Source organism: Chlorocebus sabaeus, chromosome 9 (genome assembly GCF_047675955.1).
Source record: "Chlorocebus sabaeus isolate Y175 chromosome 9, mChlSab1.0.hap1, whole genome shotgun sequence".
Lineage (NCBI taxonomy): Eukaryota > Metazoa > Chordata > Mammalia > Primates > Cercopithecidae > Chlorocebus > Chlorocebus sabaeus.
The window spans coordinates 941,780-960,753 of NC_132912.1; the positions used below are offsets into that span (position 1 = coordinate 941,780).

Here is an 18,974-nt window from a genome sequence, read left to right on the forward strand (position 1 = left end):
AAAAAGCTGATACTTTGGCTATTGTTTTTTTGGAAGGAAGAAAAAATGTCTTTCTGCTTTTTCCTCTTTTGGATCCTGTTTCTGGGAATTCTTTTCAGTCAACTGAAACTCATCTTAAAATGTGTTTGATCCCTGTTCGATTCCAATCTTGTTGGTATGATTTTTGCAGAGGAAAATACAAAACTTCATTTGCCTTTCAGAAAGCTTAAGATCTCCCTAAAATGCTCCTCTAAGACTTGTTCTTCTGTTTCCTTCCACACTCCACACTTCTACTCCTTCTTCCTTTTGCTGTATTTGATACATGACGAAATCTAGAGAAGTCTTATGACTCTGAGACTCTCTTAGGAACACAGAAAGAGGCAACACTCACCTGCTGTGGCAGGGGGGCATATTTTCGTTACAGAGTCTGAAGAGTTGTGAGTAGTTTCCTCTCAGGTCTAAAACTCTGCTCCCTTTTGCATTGTCCAATTTCGTTGGTTTTGGGGGGCTTTAGGGGTTACTTTACACTGCGAGAGAGCGCCTGACTTTTGTGTGTGCGAGGGCGGACAGCTCACTGGTGAAAGCTGCGGTTTGGGAAGTGGCTGAGTGAATAGTTGTTACTGCAGGATGGCTACTCTTTATACATTTAGACAGATGCAGTTTGAACAGTTGGAGGTTATAAGCGCTCACCACCAAGTGATAAGATTCCCATATGGGATGGGCTTGTCACAGTAGGCTGACTGGGCCACTCACCAGCCTTGAGGGAATGTCCTTGCAGTGAGAAGCACTGTGGAAGCTCTGCGTGGCACGTGTTAAGGCATTTCCCTCCTTTGGGGGACCCAAGGTTCAGTGTATTAATAAAAGTGATTTTTAAAGATCTAGATCAAGGGTGTCCTATCTTTGGCTTCCCTGGGCCACAGTGATCTTGGGCCACACATAAAATACACTAACGATAGCTGATGAGATGCTTAAAAACAGAGAGAGAGAGAGAGAGAGAGAGAGAGAGAGAGAGAGAGAAAAGAAAAGAAAAGAAAAAGAAAAAAATCAGAAAAAAAAAATCTCATAATGTTTTAAGAACATTTACGAATTTGTGTTGGGCCACATTCAAAGCCATCTTAGGCCGAGGGTAGGACAGGCTTGATCTAGATGCTCTGCCTTTCATCTGCTTTTCAAATTTAAGTATTAGGCCCTAGAAACTGCAAATGTTTTTTTTCCACTCATTAAAGTAAGTAATCTAATCAAGAAACAACTAGGTTGGAGGACCACCTATCTAACCAGACTGCTCTCCAATACATGACTTTCTATGGCCGAGGGCACTGGCTCACACATGTAATCTCAGCACTTTGGGAGGCTGAGGCAGGCAGATCCCCTGAGCTCAAGAGGTCAAAACCAGCCTGGGCAACATGGAGAAATCTCGTCTTGACAAAAAAAAAAAAATACAAAAAAAGAAAAAATTAGCGGGGCATGGTGGTGCACGCCTGTGGTCCCAGCTACCCGGGAGGCTAGGGTAGAAGGATCACTTGAGCCTGGGAGGCAGAGGTTGCAGAGGTCACTGCACTCCAACCTGAATGACAGTGAGATCCCGTCAAAAACAAAAACACCAAATATGACTTTCTGACATTTAGCTAGCTATCCTGAACCTCTTTACAAAAGAAACTGACATCTCTAAGGGCATCTCCCTTCCTGTACTCAAGCCACTACAAACTTTTACAATGAAAAAAACATTGGCTTAAGGTTCACAGAGCAAACCTTACCTTTGTTTAATGTTTTTCCCTGGCAATTCCTGACTATCACTATCCCTTTTTGATTCAACAAATAGTGTTTAGATCTAAGTTCTCTGCCTTCGGGATGTAAGTTTTCACCTGAGAGTCATGTCTTCAGAAGTGAAAATTTAGGGTTGCCTAGCAATCTGAGTTGTTTAGGGTAATGGAACAGATAACTAAGAGACTGATAGTCTAAAAGCGGGGAATTATTTTCACTAGCAAATGAAAAAATCTTATAAAACTATAAGATCTGCTTCTGTTAGTGCATCTGCACGTCTTTACTTTTATGTATCATGTATATATAATATTTCACTACGAAAGTATATGAAAGACCTCTAATTAACCAGCTTAAAGAAAACACAAATGCTTAAATCAAATATTTTATCAGAAAAATAGAAACTCAAAAGTCTTTTAGTTCATGACTTGGGTAAATCTTTGGTAAATAAAGATTAGTTTGTTGGTTTAATGAAAGGAGCTGTGTCTTCTCATCAGCAAATACTCATTCATTTAACTCTAGGGTTTCACAGGCTGTAGAAACGATTAACAAAGAAATAACTTGAGATGATGGCTAGCTTTGTTTAATGAACTATTCAAGCAGAATAACTGTTAAGAATGAACAAATTAGGGCCGGGTGCAGTGGCTCACACTTGTAATCCCATCACTTTGGGAGGCAGAGGCAGGTGAATCACTTGAGGTCAGGAATTCGAGATCAGCCGGGCCAATACAGTGAAACCCCGTCTCTACTAAAAATACAAAAATTAGCTGGGCATGGCGGCACGCACCTGTAGTCCCAGCTACCCAGGAGGCTGAGGTGGGAGGATCACTTGAACCCAGGAGGCGGACGTTGCAGTGAGCTGAGATCAAGCCACTGCACTCCAGCCTGGGTGACAGAGTAAGGCTGCGTCTCAAATAAATAAATAAATAAATAAATTAGATGAATGTAAATGAGATATTTATAAACAAACTTTTCATAGTTTCACAAACCTTTTTCAAAAATTTAATCTTAAAGCCATGTTATATTAATTAACAGATAATCATAAAATACCTATGTCATTTATAGGATACAGAAAAGTTAAATATATTTAGGTCTCTTATAAACAAAAATTGAGGAAATACTAAGAAATTGTTTTCATGTGGTATAAAACAGTTCAAAATTACTTCCTGGGTTTTTCACTGGAAATTTGAGTTACTGAGAGTTAAAATTGTAGTTAATATACGTAATTAAAACTATTAGGTGTAAGAAACAATTTTATATACAGAGTGTATTTTAAAAGATGTAAGGAAAGTTGAAAAGAGAAAATAATTGTTTTCCCCTTTTACACAAGAGATTTTTGCATGGTCAAAATGATAAGGGGGAAAGGAAATTAAGTTTTTTCTCTTAAGGTAAAATGCCAGTATAAAAAAGAAAGGTAGGTTGCAGGGAGCTGAGACTGTGCCACTGCACTCCAGCCTGGACTACAGAGGGAGACTCAGCCAAAAAAAAAAAAAAAATTTCACATCGGGCGTGGTGGCTCACACCTGTAATCCCAGCACTTTGGGAGGCCAAGGTGGGTGGATCACAAGGTCAGGAGTTCAAGACCAGCCCAACCAACATGGTGAAACCCTGTCTCTACTAAAAATACAAAAATTAGCTGGGCATAGCAGCGTGTGTCTGTAATCCCAGCTACTCAGGAAGCTGAGGCAAAAGAATTGCTTGAACCGGGACCCGGAAGGCAGACGTTGCAGTGAGCCGAGATCATGCCACTGCACTCTCCAGCCTGGGCTACAGAGGTAGACTCGCTGCCCCCCCCACAAAAAAAAAAAAAAAAAAAAAGAGGTATAGGTCAAAACCAGCTTAAGCAAGTTGTAGAACGTTTGTGGAAGATTAATCTTGTGAAAAAAATATTGTGTATAATCAAGCTGGCTAAATTAGAAGAGATTTAATTTTGCTAAAATTGAACATTAATATACAACATACACTAATGCAGGGCCAGAGACTGGGTCCCTGTGTCAGAACAGCAGACTTTTCCTGGAGCACTGGTCTGCTCTTTAACAAAAAATTTTAAGTTGTCGTAAAAAGTTTATGGAAATTTTATCTTGCATGGTCCAAGCTGACTGAGATTTGATGGACAGCTCTATTAAAATAGCTTTCTATTTAGGAGGCTGAGATGAAAGGATCACTTGAGCCCAGGAGTTTGAGGCTGCAGTGAGCTATGATCACACCACTACACTCCAGCCTGGGCAACAGAGCAGACCCTGTCTCCAGAAAAAAAATAAACAAATAAAGGCTCTAGCATTGATAATATAGTGATGCAAAGGTAAAATGTATTTTTCTCTTTTGAACAAGATGTTCGTATAATATTAATGATGATAACAAAAGACTTTTGTTCACCTTTTGAATAAGCTGCAAAACAAGAGAAAGATTCTGTTGATCTCATGCTGTCTTTGTCAGGTCATTTGATTGTTTAGAAAACTGAGTATCAAAAAAGAGTAAAGGTTTTTGCATTTTTGGCCGGGCGCGGTGGCTCACACCTATAATCCCAGCACTCTGGGAGGCCAAGGCGGGGGATCACGAGGTCAGGAGATTGAGACCATCCTGGCTAACACGGTGAAACCCCATCTCTACTAAAAATACAAAAAATTAGCCGGGCATGGTGGCGGGCGCCTGTAGTCCCAGCTACTCGGGAGGCTGAGGCAGGAGAATGGCGGGAACCCGGAAGGCGGAGCTTGCAGTGAGCTGAGATAGCACCACTGCACTCCAGCCTGGGCGATAGAGCGAGACTCCGCCTCAAAAAGAAAAAAAAAAAGGGTTTTGTTTCCTGAAATCTTTCAATTATCTGGCTAAATAACTAGTATTTTACAGCAACCTGTGATCCTATTTTGAACAAGAGTTTTAAACCTTTAATGTTTCACATATTTCCCAAAATCAACTTTCAAATTCTAAAATTAAGTCTTTTCCAAAAGGAATCCCCTGCAAGTCCGAGAGAGATCTATTAGGCTTAATTTCCATGTTAAAATTGTATGTGAAGCTCTGTCAAGTAAGACGTGCTGTTTAACTTTGGGTTATATTTGAGTGCATGTTATTAATATGTGTTCCAAAATCACATGAGATTTCTGAAACCCTGATATGTCTTGGTATGTCAGACATAATTATGGTTAATTATGTTAAATTTTTGTATGCCATAAAAATAACGAAATTTCTTGTAAATTGTGACTTTAACTGTAGCTACTGTAAGTCTTTTGGCATCCACAGATAACTATTGTTCTACTTTGACTCTTCTCAAAAAGCAGTTTACACTTGGCTATGGTCAAAATTTTGCTTTTTCTTCAAGGGAATTCATGGAAAATAATTCTTTTTTTTTAAGAGACAAGGTCTCGGCCGGTCGCGGTGGCTCACGCCTGTAATTCCATCACTTTGGGAGGCCAAAGCAGGCAGATCACCTGAGGTCGGGAGTTCGAGACCAGCCTGACCAACATGGAGAAACCCCATCTCTACTAAAAATACAAAATTAGCCGGGCGTGGTGGCACATGCCTGTAATCCCAGATACTTGGGAGGCCACGGCAGGAGAATCACTTGAACCTGGGAGGTAGAGGTTGTGGTGAGCTGAGATCATGCCATGGCACTCCAGCCTGGGCAACAAGAGTGAAACTCTGTCTCAAAAAAATAAAGAAAGAAAGAGACGAGGTCTCACTGTGCTGTGCAGGCTAGAGTGCAGGCACCTTCTAACTCACTACAACCTCCCACTCCTGGACTTCTGTGGTCCTCCCACCTCAGCCCCACTAGAAGCACACGCCACCACACCTGGCTACTTTTTCCATTTTTTGTAGAATAGGTGTCTTGCTATGTTGGCCAGGGTGGTCTTGAACTCAAGGCCTCAAGCAATCCTCACTTCTTGGCCTCCTAAAGTGCTGAGATTATAGCCATGAGCCACTATGCCTGGTGGTAAGTACTCTTGAATACAAGTTTCTGATAATTTTGGAGATCGTATCGCTGGACTAAGTAAAAACTTTCAGAACTCTAATAAACTGTTGAGTTCATGAAGATTGCTAACTCTGTATATCAAGCAGAATAAAACTTAATTACATAGGACTGAAATTACAGATAACTGAAATGATTTTTACAACATTTTGTTCGAAACATTGCTGATTCTTTTCTTTTCATGTTTTGTTTTCCCAAGTCAAGGAAGCTTTTTCTTTCATTTATAGCTTGTAGCGAATGAGTAAAACATAACTTTATGAGCAAAACTGAAACATTTGCCTTTCTACCTGATTTCTCCAAAATGCGTAAACCAGTCATGAGTATCCTTATTTTATGACAGTCTAATTATATGTGTTTTAAGCTCCATAAAAACCGGTTTATTGTAACAGGACACAATTGAAGACACTGGCTATTCTACCGACGCTCTTGACTGGAACGGTGTATTTTAAAGTACGACCAGACTGGTTTAAACAACTGAGGTTGACTATGTAGAGCCAATAAGAAGCCTGTTGGAAAGACCAGCCTGGTACCTTGTTTACACGGCTCCTTTACAAGGTTCCTGATGTATAGCAGTAAAAGAATCTTACTTTCTGACATGCCCAGGAACCTCAAGATATTTTGTGACCTCAAGAAGAGAGGAAGTCACCCAATTCATATATTACCAGCATAGTCCTTGGCTTGGCTTCCTAGCCTTGAGGGTTTAGAGTTGAATCCAAAATTCCTTATGAAAGTTCCAGCAAAGATAAAAAGAAACTATATGGCCAATCATTATTCTTGTTGTATTTTATGCAAACAATCAGCCCAAGGACAATACTAAAACTTATTTTGCAAGTAAGCTGGTCCTCCTAAGATTTATATCTTTGGTAAAAATGGGGACTAGAGAGAAGAAAAATTATGCTTCCCAAGAAAACTACAGTACCCATGTTATTAGATTCCAGCCTTGACCATTGTGTGTGTGTGTGTTTGAGTTTTTATTGTTTTCCTACAATTTGGACTGAATCCCCAATGTAACAGGATTTTTACTATGTATCTTATTGTTTTACCTCTAAGAAAACCAAAAGCATGAAATTCAAAGACTACAGAAGATTTAACAAGCAATGACAGTTACACAAATCAGTGACTTGACTGAGGACTGAGAATGAACCTTCCCAGCACCGTCATACATCATTCCATCATAAAAATCCACTTGTAACTGCTGCTAATCAGAATGTGTATACATACACACACACACATACATATATACACATGCACATGCACATGCATATACATATACATATACATATACTCAGAGCAACTTGGTCCATGCTCCTGGGTTGCAATCATCAAGCTTGGCCCAAATAAACTCTTTACTCAGCTTCTTCATTTTAGGTCAACACTAACATCACAAAGAAAGTTTCAGACAGGCCAGGGATGATGGCACATGCCTGTAATTCCACTGCTTTTGAAGGCCAAGGCAGGAGGATTGCTTGAGCCCAGGAGTTTGAGACCAGCCTGTGCAACAAGACAAAAACCCATCTCTACAAAAAAATACAAAAATTAGCCAGGTGTGTGGCACGTGCCTGTAGTCCCAGCTACTCAGGAGGCTAAGGAGGGAGGACCGCTTGAGACTGGGAGGTCAAGGCCGCAATAAGCCAAGATCACGCCACTGCACTCCAGCCTGGGCAACAGAGTGAGACCATCTCAAAAAAAAAAAAAAAAAAAAAGTTCCAGGCAAACTATAAGAATCAGCCACTGAAAACTGCCATCAGTTCCAATGATTCTGAATTACTGTTCAGAAAGGTAGTTAACTTTTCTCAATCTTGTAGTGTAGGACATCTCTAGCTTCAAAAGATAACCACGATGAAAATTACTATTAATACTTTCTGTTTAACAGTAATTATTAAACTATTAAATATTTAAACAATTAAGTTATTAAACTATTAAATACAGGGCCTGTATCTCTGATGCTGAACTATGATGTGTGACTTAAGCCCCCAAATATATCATGTTATTTGGATCCAAGGTGCTGCACAGAACGCTGACCCTTTCTAAGAGTTGGGTATTACTTGCAACAGGCTTATAAGCAAGAAGCTAGAAAGATCCCATTTTCTGTTCTTCCTGTATTGGATGATGTAAAGCAAACTGTCACCAAGACTCAGTTTCCCAAACAGTAAAACAAGTGTTCTGTCTGAAGAATAAATGGGGGAAAAAAAGGCGGGGGGCTTTCAATCCTCTGAATCACAAGTCCAATACATTGTTGAGGGTGGGAGTTGTTGCAATTTGCAGTAGTTTCTTAGAGTGTAAGAAAGCTGTGTGAAAGATCCTGACACATACCACAGTTGCCTGAGGACAGTAAACCAAAGGCCAGGAGAGCTCACAGCAAATCACATTATCTCTAGTGTGAGTTCCTCTACACAAAGGTGACAGGTATGGACACAGGTGTTGAAGTTGGATCCGCGCCTGCACACAGACTCCTGTGTTAACAGCGTGGACGTTAAAATTAACAACTCTCTCTGAATGCTTTAGGAAGAAAACCATTCAATTTACATGAGTTTGTCTTAGACTATTTCTCAAAGATGAACTGTAAGCTGCAGTCTGATTACATGATACAAACTGGAGCTTGTTAACTAGAACACCAATTAGCACCTCCCTATTTGGATTAAGGTTAATGGATTATCTAAAATGACAAAACACTTAATTTTCCTGGAGTAAATATATTTCAATCTTTTAAAAAGCACAGTCTAATACCTGCTATAAAAATCTACCTCAAAAAGTTAAAACACTTATTTAAATTATCTAACATATATATCTAACATAACAATGCTTTCACCAATTTCTTTTGATACACTACAGCGCAGGGTACGCCTTAATAGCGATCACAGTGAACTCTGCAATTACAGCGCAAAGGGATGCTGGACTTAAAGAGGAGACTCGTTACAGTCCTACTTTTGTTACCAACTAACCAGCTGTATCTCTAATTAATTTTACCTCACGGGCTTCAGTTTCTGAGTCTGTAGAGATCTAAAATCCTAAGACTGCAACTGCAATATTACACTGTTTTTCTGACAGTTATTTTCACAAACTAGTTACAAAATCTCAGTTGACAAAATAACATAGAACAAACCTCAAAGTCTTAGAATATAAACGTCCTACTTCGAAAGTACTATTTAATTCACACCTAACATATGAATTAAGAATTAATCAGGCGCGGTGGCTCAAGCCTGTAATCCCAGCACTTTGGGAGGCCGAGACGGGCGGATCACGAGGTCAGGAGATCAAGACCATCCTGGCTAACACGGTGAAACCCCGTCTCTACTAAAAAATACAAAAAAAAAACTAGCCGGGCGTGGTGGCGGTGCCTGTAGTCCCAGCTACTCGGGAGGCTGAGGCAGGAGAATGGCGTAAACCCGGGAGGCGGAGCTTGCAGTGAGCTGAGATCCGGCCACTGCACTCCAGCCTGGGCGACAGAGCCAGACTCCGTCTCAAAAAAAAAAAAAAAAAGAATTAATCAGGCCAGGCACAGTGGCTCAGGCCTGTAATCCCAGCACTTTAGGAGGCCAAGGCAGGCAGATCACTTGAGGCCAGGAGTTGGAGACCAGCCTGGCCAATACGGAGAAACCCTGTCTCTACTAAAACTATAAAAATAAGCTGGGAATGGTGGCGTGCCTGTAGTCCTGGCTACTCTGGAGGTTGAAGCACGAGAATCACTTTAACCCAGGAGGTGATGACTGCAGTGAGCCCAGATACAGTCACTGCACTTCAGCCTGGGGGAGAGAGTAAGACTCTGTCTCAAAAAAAAAAAAAAAAAAAAAAAGAATTAAACGTTCCTTCAGTCTTGTAATTCCAGACTGATAACAATGGAACTGATAAAAAGAAAATATTCCATGCAACTGGGTTAAGGCTGATTAAATGTTATGTTCACTATTATTATTATTAAACATTTCATAAACATATGCTTTACAATAAATTTACCTAACCACACGTCCCAACATCAAATTGAAAACTGGAAGTTAAGGGTCAGGCACGGTGGCTCACGCCTGGAATCCCAGCACTTTGAGAGGCCAAGGCAGGTGGATCACCTGAGGTCGGGAGTTCGAGACCAGCCTGACCAACATGGAGAAACCCTGTCTCTACTAAAAATACAAAACTAGGATAGCCCAGCAGCTGCGGCGGTGGCGGCTGCGGAGCGACCACGCTGCAGGCTGCGGCAGGGCGCGGCAAGATGGAGGTGACGGGGTGTCGGCACCCACGGTGACCGTTTTCATCAGCAGCTCCCTCAACACCTTCCGCTCAGAGAAGCGGTACAGCCGCAGCCTCACCACGGCTCAGTTCAAGTGTAAACTGGAGTTGCTGGTGGGCAGCCCTGCTTCCTGCATGGAACTGGAGCTGTATGGAGTTGACAACAAGTTCTACAGCAAGCTGGATCAAGAGGATGCGCTGCTGGGCTCCTACCCTGTAGATGACGGCCGCCGCATCCACCTCATTGACCACAGCGGCGCCCGCCTTAGTGAGTATGAGGATGTGTCCCGGGTGGAGAAGTACACGATCTCACAAGAAGCCTGTGACCAGAGGCAAGACACGGTTTGCTTCTTCCTGAAGCACAGCAAGCTTGGCCGCTACAACGAGGAGGAGCGGGCTCAGCAGGAGGCCTAGGCCACCCAGCGCCTCGCCAAAGAGAAAACCCAGGCCAGCTCCATCCCCGTGGGCAGCCGCTGTGAGGTGTGGGCGGCAGGGCACTGGGGTACCATCATGTATGTAGGTCTCACAGATTTCAAGCCTGGTTACTGGATTGGTGTCCGCTATGATGAGCCACTGGGGAAAAGCGATGGCAGTGTAAATGGGAAACGCTACTTCGAATGCCAGGCCAGGTATGGCACCTTTGTCAAGCCAGCAGTCGTGACGGGCGGGGGGGGGGCACTTCCCGGAGGAGGACTACGGGTTGGACGAGATATGACACCCAAAGAATTCCACTGCTCCACCTCCTAACTCGGCCATTGACTGCCCCTCCTGTGTGTGCCCATGGCCCTTTTCTCCTGACCCCATTTTAATTTTATTCATTTTTTCCTCTGCCATTGATTTTTGACACTCATGCATTAAATTCACTAGAAACCCGGAAAAAACAAAACAAAACAAAACTAGCTGGGTGTGGGGGCACATGCCTGTAATTCCAGCTACTCAGGAGGCCAGGACAGGAGAATCGCTTGAACCCAGGAGGCAGAGGTTGCAGTGAGCCAAGATCGCACCACTGCACTCCAGCCTGGGCAACAAGAGCAAAACTCCAGCTCCAAAAAAAAAAAAAAAAGAAAGAAAGAAAGAAAGAAACTGGAAGTTAATGATCCAGCATTTATTTGCCTTACTCATATAATTATCTAATATAATTTGTGGCCATATAATGATTTTGGGAAAACATCTAATCTTTAGCTATTTATGTTGAGCTGTAACTTCATGTGATTTCATGAAAAACCTATTCTCAATAACAGACTAAAACTACCACCTCTTTCTACCCATAAGGTTGGCAGGGGAGGTGGCGGGGGTGGGGGGGACTACCACAGTGACCAACACACTTCCAAAATTCTGAACTTATAGGAAATACTATGCCAAGAGTCTGTGTGGCCTTGCCTGAAAGATAATAAAACTTGTGGTCACTCAGAATCCCAAGGCACACTGCAAAAGTTTACTCTTCACTGGAATTTTGCCAGGTCATGGAGATTTTTAAGTGCCTCAATGCTTCTACAGTTTATTTGGCAGTTCTACGTCCCACCTCCAGTCCTTTCAGGCTTAGGTTTAACTCTCCTTACTGAGCCCTAAAGAATAATGATTTCAGCAGAAGAGATTCAATTCATCAGTGTATAGAAAAAAATGGGAAAGTTGTGAAAAACTGAAAAGGTCATGTGCACAAAAGCAACACTGGTAATGCTGCTTCCCATATTCATTCTTTGGTCTTCACTGACAGTGTGAAGAAGCAACTATTGCTGATTCATCAGTTACTCATTTTCACAATAGTCAGTACTCCAAGTCAGCGGTACCCAACTTTTTTTGATACCAGGGACTGACTGGTTTCATGCAAGACAATTTTTCCACAGACAGAGCAGAGGGGTCAGGGGGTGCGGGGTGGTGAGGAGGATGCTTTCAGGATGAAACTGCTCCACCTCAGATCATCAGACATTAGATTCTCATCAGGAGCATGCAACCTAGATCCCTTGCATGTGCAGTGCACAACAGGATTTGCGCTCCTATGAGAATCTAGTCAACTGCTCATCTGAGAGGAGGTGAGCTCACTCACCCTGCTGCTCACTCACCCTGCTGCTTGCTGCTCACTCACCCTGCTGCTTGCTGCTCACTCACCCTGCTGCTCACCTCCTGCTGTACAGCCCAGTTCCTAACAGGCCATGACGGCTATGGGTCCACAGACTGGGAGTTAGCGACCCCTACTCCAAGTGACCCACTGAAAGGCAATCTGAACTAGCAATCTAGCCTGGTAACAACTGTCACTGGAGCAAGACACAGGGGCTCACACTCACATTCCCAGCAACTTGGGAGGCTGAGGTTGGAGGATCACTTGAGGCCAGGAGATTGAGGCCAGCCTGAGTAACATGGCAAGACCTCATGCATCAAAAAATTATTATTTAAATAGCCAGGAGGATCACTGGAGCTCAGAAATTGGAGGCTGCAGTGAGCAATGGTCATGCCATTGCACTCCACTCCTGCAGCCTGGGCAACAGAGTGAGACCTCACCTCTTAAATAAATATCAAGTATCACTGGAGGTATGAATATCAACCACAGAGGAATATGGAACATAGAACTTAAAATCATGCCAGGCAGACCGGGCGCAGTGGCTCACACCTGTAATCCCAGCACTTTGGGAGGCCAAGGCAGGCGGATCGCTTGAGGTCAGGAGATCGAGACCACCCTGGCTAACACGGTAAAACCCCATCTCTACTAAAAATACAAAGAAATTAGCCGGGTGCGGTGGCAGGCACCTGCGGTCCCAGCTACTCAGGAGGCTGAGGCAGGAGAATGGCGTGAACCCAGGAGGCAGAGCTTCCAGTGAGCGGAGACTGCGCCACTGCACTCCAGACTGGGCGACACAGAGAGACTCTGCCTCAAAAAAAAAAAAAAAAAAAAAAAAAAAAAAAAAAACCATGCCAAACAAAAGTTCACCCAAAAAGACTTTCACAGTAAGCTACCGTATTTACAGTACTCAAGAAACACTAAATGCCAACCAGCGTTCTATTAATGGTTTGAATGTTTTTAACCCCCTAAAAGCACAAGAGACAATGCTTTCATCCTGTCAAATGTCTAGATTTTTAGAAGGTAACATCCCATAGGGACTTCAAGTCTACTTTTAAAGTCAGGACTGAATGGTTAAAGCAATGAACTGGAAATCCATTGGGGTTTCCCAGCACAGATCTGAATCCTACCAACTACGGCGTCTTTTCGTTTGCAAAGGTGATTCACTGACCCCTCCCACAGACAGAGAGCCTGGTATTACTTCTCAGGAAGAAATGAGACTGCTCTCCAACCGGACTAAACTTTCCTTCTTTACAGACCCAGTAAAAACAAACAAACAAACAAAAAAAACTGTACATGCCTCCCAAAGGTTACTGGTATTCTCTGATAAGGCAAAAATTACACAGACGATAATCTCAGCAATGAAATACAAGTATATAATCAACAAAGAGAAATAAAAAGAATGTTCAGAAAAGCACGAAGCCTATAAAGAAAATTTTGAAGGACTTGGTATTTTTAAAAAGAGAATGTCTAACATGTTAACAGACAATAATCACTGAAGCAATTTGTAAATCTATACCAAATTGATCACTAGGTTTTTATCTCTGTATTTTGAGCACTGACAATAAAAACAAAGCTCTCTGAAATGTGAAAACAAAATGTTCTCATTTTTCAGAGACATTCTTAAAAAAGGAATGTTAATAAGTTTGAAATTATCTGAAATAACAAATATATTTTAAACAACTGGCAAATATTAGCAAATTTAAGACATATTTTCTAAACAATTTTTAAAGCATTTTTAAGCCAGGTGCAATGGCTCACATCTGTAAGTCCAACACTCTGGGACTGCTTGAACCCAGGAATTCGAGACCTGCCACCTCTACAAAAAAAAAAAAAAAAAAATTTTTTTAATTAGCCAGGTGTGGTGACATGCACCCATGGGTCCCAGCTACTCGGGAGGCTGAGGCGGTAAGATCGCTCAAGCCCAGGTCGAGGCTGCAGAGAGCTGTGAGCACGCCACTGGACTCTAGCCTGGGTGACACAAACTGTCTCAAAAAAATGAATAAAATATTTTTAAACATACATGATTATATGTAATACAAATTAAAGGGATTTTAAGGAAGCTGGCTGGTCTCATTTAGACTGGGGCTTGGCCTTTTCAACTATGAAGATGTATAAAGGTGTACACAAGAAAAAAGAGGTTCCCTAACTTGCCGCCTAGTAACACCCACCATATAACCACTTCCTGCTTCCACACCACTCTCTACAAAACAGAATCATTTAAAAAAGACAATTCTATGACATAAAACCCTTCAACTGCTTCCCACTGGTCTTAGGATAAAGGGCAAAATAATCAACCTATATGGGACCTCCCAAGCTCTGTAAAATAAAACTCTCCACCTGCTTCCCAGCCGTGTTCTCTTCCTTCAGCCTTGTTCACACTAGTTCCTTCAAAGCATTCTGCACCTTCCCACCTGGGGCACTACACAGGTAATTCTCTCTGCTGACCTCTCACTCCATCACCATCCCTCCAATCTCAGTGCCACCATCGCGTCCTCAGGGAAGCCTCCTGATACCTCCCCCCAAGGCCGGATCTTAGTGCACTGCACTTTCCTATTGGATTATGTGATTGTCCACCTGTCTCAATGGACAGCAAACTCCAAAAGAGATGGCAATCTATCCCTGTTGTTGATACTGGGATTTACTCATCAACTATTTAGTGCAAGCTACATACCAGATATTGTTCTAAGGCCTAGGTTCATACTGAGGAGCAAAATATAAATCTTGATCTCGTAAGAGTTTACTTTCAAGTATGAGAAGATGGGCCATAGCAGCCGAAACAGCTCAGTTGGGAGAGCGTTAGACTGGAGAAGATGGGCCATACATAAAGTAAGTAAATTACATGGCATGTTATAGTGTCATAAATACTATGAAGAATAACACATCAAGGAGCGGAGACATGGAGAGTGCAGGGCAGGATACACCCTAACACATGTAACTGTTGTAGCAGACTATCCAAAGCAGCATGGAGCTGAGAGCCAGTCACTTCCAAAGGCCAGTCTCTACGGCTTTACAGAGAACAACGCACTTTCCTATTCCTGCTGGATGACGGGCCTTACAGAAAAATCCTGTTGCCTTTCATCTTTGTATCCCTAGTGCTCAACTGGTCAGAACACTTGCCACAGGAAGAAAATGAACCCTTCTCTTACCTCTCAGTGGCCCTCCTTTATTCCAGGCCCTGTAGCAAGACTTAACAGAAAATTAAAAATGGAAAAACTTCCACTAAAGTTTAAAAGATACATTTTCAATATTGCAATTGTTTTATTTTGGGTTAACACGATGTTTTTATTTTAAAGCAAAATAAAGGTAAGAAATTCTATGGCTATCAAAAAGGGGGCGTTTATTTTATTTTATTTATTTTATTTATTTTTTTTTTGAGACAGAGCCTCACTCTGTCGCCCAGGCTGGAGTGCAGTGGCGTGATCTCAGGTCACTGCAACCTCTGCCTCCTGGGTTCAAGCAATTCTCCCGCCTCAGCCTCCCAAGTAGCTGGGATTACGAGCACGCACCACCACGCCTGGCTAATTTTTATATTTTTAGTAGAGACGAGGTTTCACCATGTTGGCCAAGCTGGTCTCGAACTCCTAACCTCAGGTGATCCACCTGCCTCAGCCTCCCAGAGTGCTGGGATTACAGGCATGAATCAAAGCGCCCAGCCGTGCCAGGCGCGGTGGCTCACGCCTACTAAAAATACAAAATTAGCTAGGCGTGGTGGCACATGCCTATAATCCCAGCTACCAGGGAGGCTGAGGCATGAGAATTGCTTGAACCTGGGAGGCAGAGGTTACAGTGAGCCGAGACCGTGTCACTGCACTCCAGCCTGGGCAACAAGAGTGAAACTCCATCTCAAAAAAAAAAAAAAAAAACAAACGCCCAGCCGAAAGAGGGCACATTTTTAAAGACTGAGAAACAGTATAATTTAAAGGTCGTGTGGTTAAATCACCCTATCTGAAAATACTTTATGTACTGTATGTAGCTATGAAAAATCAGTTAAAAATTTGTAAATATAGCTTTTATACTCTATAAGAACCTTTCTAATGTATTCTTTTTGAGTAAAGATTTTCCTATTTGTTTACAGAAAGGTATAAGTATACAATCAGCAAACAATTTCTCTGGAACACAGGTGGGAGATAGCTTTAAGCATTCTTATCTCTTTACTTGAATTAATTTCATTAAACATCTACAGTTTACCAGGCCCTGGGCTGGGCAGAGTTGACAAGCATAAAAAGAGAATCTCACTCACAAGGAGCTTACATTAATTATGTGCTAAATAACACAAGGGTACACTTACGTTGCTACAGAAACAGAGAAGCATAACCTCAGAACTTAAGGCAAAGCAGCCTGGAGGAATCCTAAAATATCTTTTTAAGGATGGGTTAAGGAGCTAAGTAAATATTTTAAAATTTTTTTAAAAGGAGGTGGACATTCAATTTCAGGCAAAGAATCTACCAAGAGCAATGGCTACAACATTTGCAACACCAAGGCAAGAGAGGGAGGTATGATCCTGACTAAAAGGCGGGGCAGGGCAGAGAAAGAAAACACAGAAGTGGAAGCACACACAGGGCGAGGCCTAGGGCAGTCCTGGAGAGTTTCTGAAGAGGCCAGCCATCAGGCTATGCCACACTCTGGCTACAGTGTGACTAACATGATTTGTGTAAATACAAGAGTATTTTATCAGGCAAATTCACGCACATCAGACTTCATAAAGAACATTTTCAGCAAAGATCAAGTCTCATCTCTATGATTATCACACTCAACCTAAAAAATTAAGTAGTACGCTTTCAAATTTGTATCAAACACGGCCAGGCGCACTGGCTCACGCCTGTAATCCCAGCACTCTGGGAGGCCATAGCAGATGGGTCACTTGAGGTCAGGAGTTCAAGACTAGCCTGGCCAACATGGTGAAACCCCATTTGTACTAAAAATACAAAAATTAGCCAGGCGTGTTGGCACGCACCTGTATGTAGTCCCAGCTACTCAGGAGGCTGAGGCAGGGGAATCCCTTAAACCAGGGAGGCAGAGTTTGCAGTGAGCCGTGATCATGCCAGTGCACTCCAGCCTGGGCAACAGAACAAGATTCAGTCTCAAAAAAAAAAAAATTGTGTTAAACATGAAATACTTTCAATATTACAACATACTCCATGGTCTAGGTCTCCTAACCGGGGCAATGGGGCTGATGGGAAAGAAGATGTAAAACCAGCAGCATCACTGAACTGCATACCCTTTATGGTTGAAATCAGAGCCATGACAGCTTCACCAGAAAAACTGTGAGAAGACAGAGTTTATAAAGGCATTGAAAGGACAAAAGGTATTAAGGTATGGGGTGGGGGGTGGCAGTGAGAAAGAGAAGGGAAGGAAACACAGCTGAGTTAATAATCTTCCCTGTTCCTAAGGAAGGCATTTACACACAGGAAAAACAAAGCATTAGAATGTTAGGGGAAAGAACTTTCAAGTTGGAATTTATCTTCCTTCTTTTGAGAACCTAGCAGTTTTCTACCTTACAATTCCATGTTCTAAAAAAGGAATTCATTTTCTAATCAAAATAACTCTAGAAGCATAGTAGTTACAAAGATACCAACAAGCATAAGAGCAAAAAGTTGAACCTGAACTAAACTCAGGCCTGATGAGGTTAACTCTGAGTGCCTCATTTACTTCGTACTCTAAAATAAGCTTTTACAGAAAAAGGAGAACTCTTCACATCAATAAAGTTCTAGAAAAAAGCATAAGCAAGCGAACCCTCATAGCAATGTCTGTTTTTAACAAGGCATTTCCCAAAAACTTGACTTCAGCGCTCATGTCTTCTCCCCATTGGAAAAAGGTTGTTTTGAGGATTTTGTATAAGAAATTGCAAGAATATATACTCCAAGAGTTTTGTGTAACTTATCAATCTGAAAAGAATATCCCTAAATCTGACAGAATCTATAAGAGTACTGCATGCATGACAAAAACATATTTAAAACTTGTACCTTTGGCCGGGTGCCACGGCTCACGCCTGTAATCTCAGCACTTTGGGAGGCTGAAGTGGGCGGATCACCTGAGGTCAGGAGTTCAAGACCAGCCTGGCCAACATGGTGAAACCCCATCTTTGCTAAAAATACAAAAAAATAACTAGACAGGTGTGGTGGCGGGCACCTGTAATCCCAGCTACTCGGGAGGCTGAGGCAGGAGAATCACTTGAACCCAAGGGTAGAGGTTGCAGTGAGCCCAGAATGAGAATGCACCATTGCACTCCAGCTTGGGCGACAAGAGTGAAACTCTGCCTCAGGAAAGAAGAAAAAAAAAAAACCTTGTACCTTTAACACTAGGATAAAAACAAATGGAATTGATGGTAACATATCTATATAGCTTTTTTACAACCTCAAAAGACCATAACATAGACAACAGGTTACTAAAACTGGAAGACCCAGATTATAATCCTAGTTATCACTATTTTGATGGAAAATATGAATTTTAACATCACAATGAAATAACAGTGAAAGGAGTTTGTCAGCCACTCCTTGGCTAGTAACATCTACCACAGCCTATCACTACAAAAACTTGCAAATCTATGTAGAGTAGCTGCAGCTACCTGAAGGCACTGTTCATTGTAAACACCATTAACAATTTGATGTCCCAATTTGCATGTTTTGGGGGTGGGGAGAGACAAGGTTTCACTGTTGTCCAGGATGGAGTGCAGTCGCAGGATCATGGCTCACTGCAGCCTCAACCTCCCAGGCCCAAGCTATCCTCCCACTTCAGCTTCCCCAATAGCTGGGTCTACAGGTGTGAGTCACCATGCGTGGCTAATTTTTTGTTTGGTAGAGATGAGGTCTCTCTCTGTTGTCCAGGCTGGTGAACTCCTAGGCTCCTAAACTCATGTAGGCCTCCCAAAGTGCGGGGATTACAGGTATGGTGAGCCACCTCGCCCAGCCTGCACGTATTTTAGAACTACATTTTAAGATAATGTGAAGACTACTTCACAAAAACAGCTTAAATATATACTTGTCAAAACTTGTGCTTACT

General features: G+C 42.2%; 1 protein-coding gene and 1 pseudogene across 2 annotated transcripts in view; one reads left to right on the forward strand and one right to left on the reverse strand.

The window, feature by feature from the left end:
* The window catches only part of LARP4B (La ribonucleoprotein 4B), a 125,847-nt gene that overhangs the window by 104,119 nt on the left and 2,754 nt on the right, over positions 1-18,974 (reverse strand). The window lies entirely within an intron of this gene.
* Positions 8,778-10,787, forward strand: LOC103237760 (tubulin-folding cofactor B pseudogene; annotated as a pseudogene).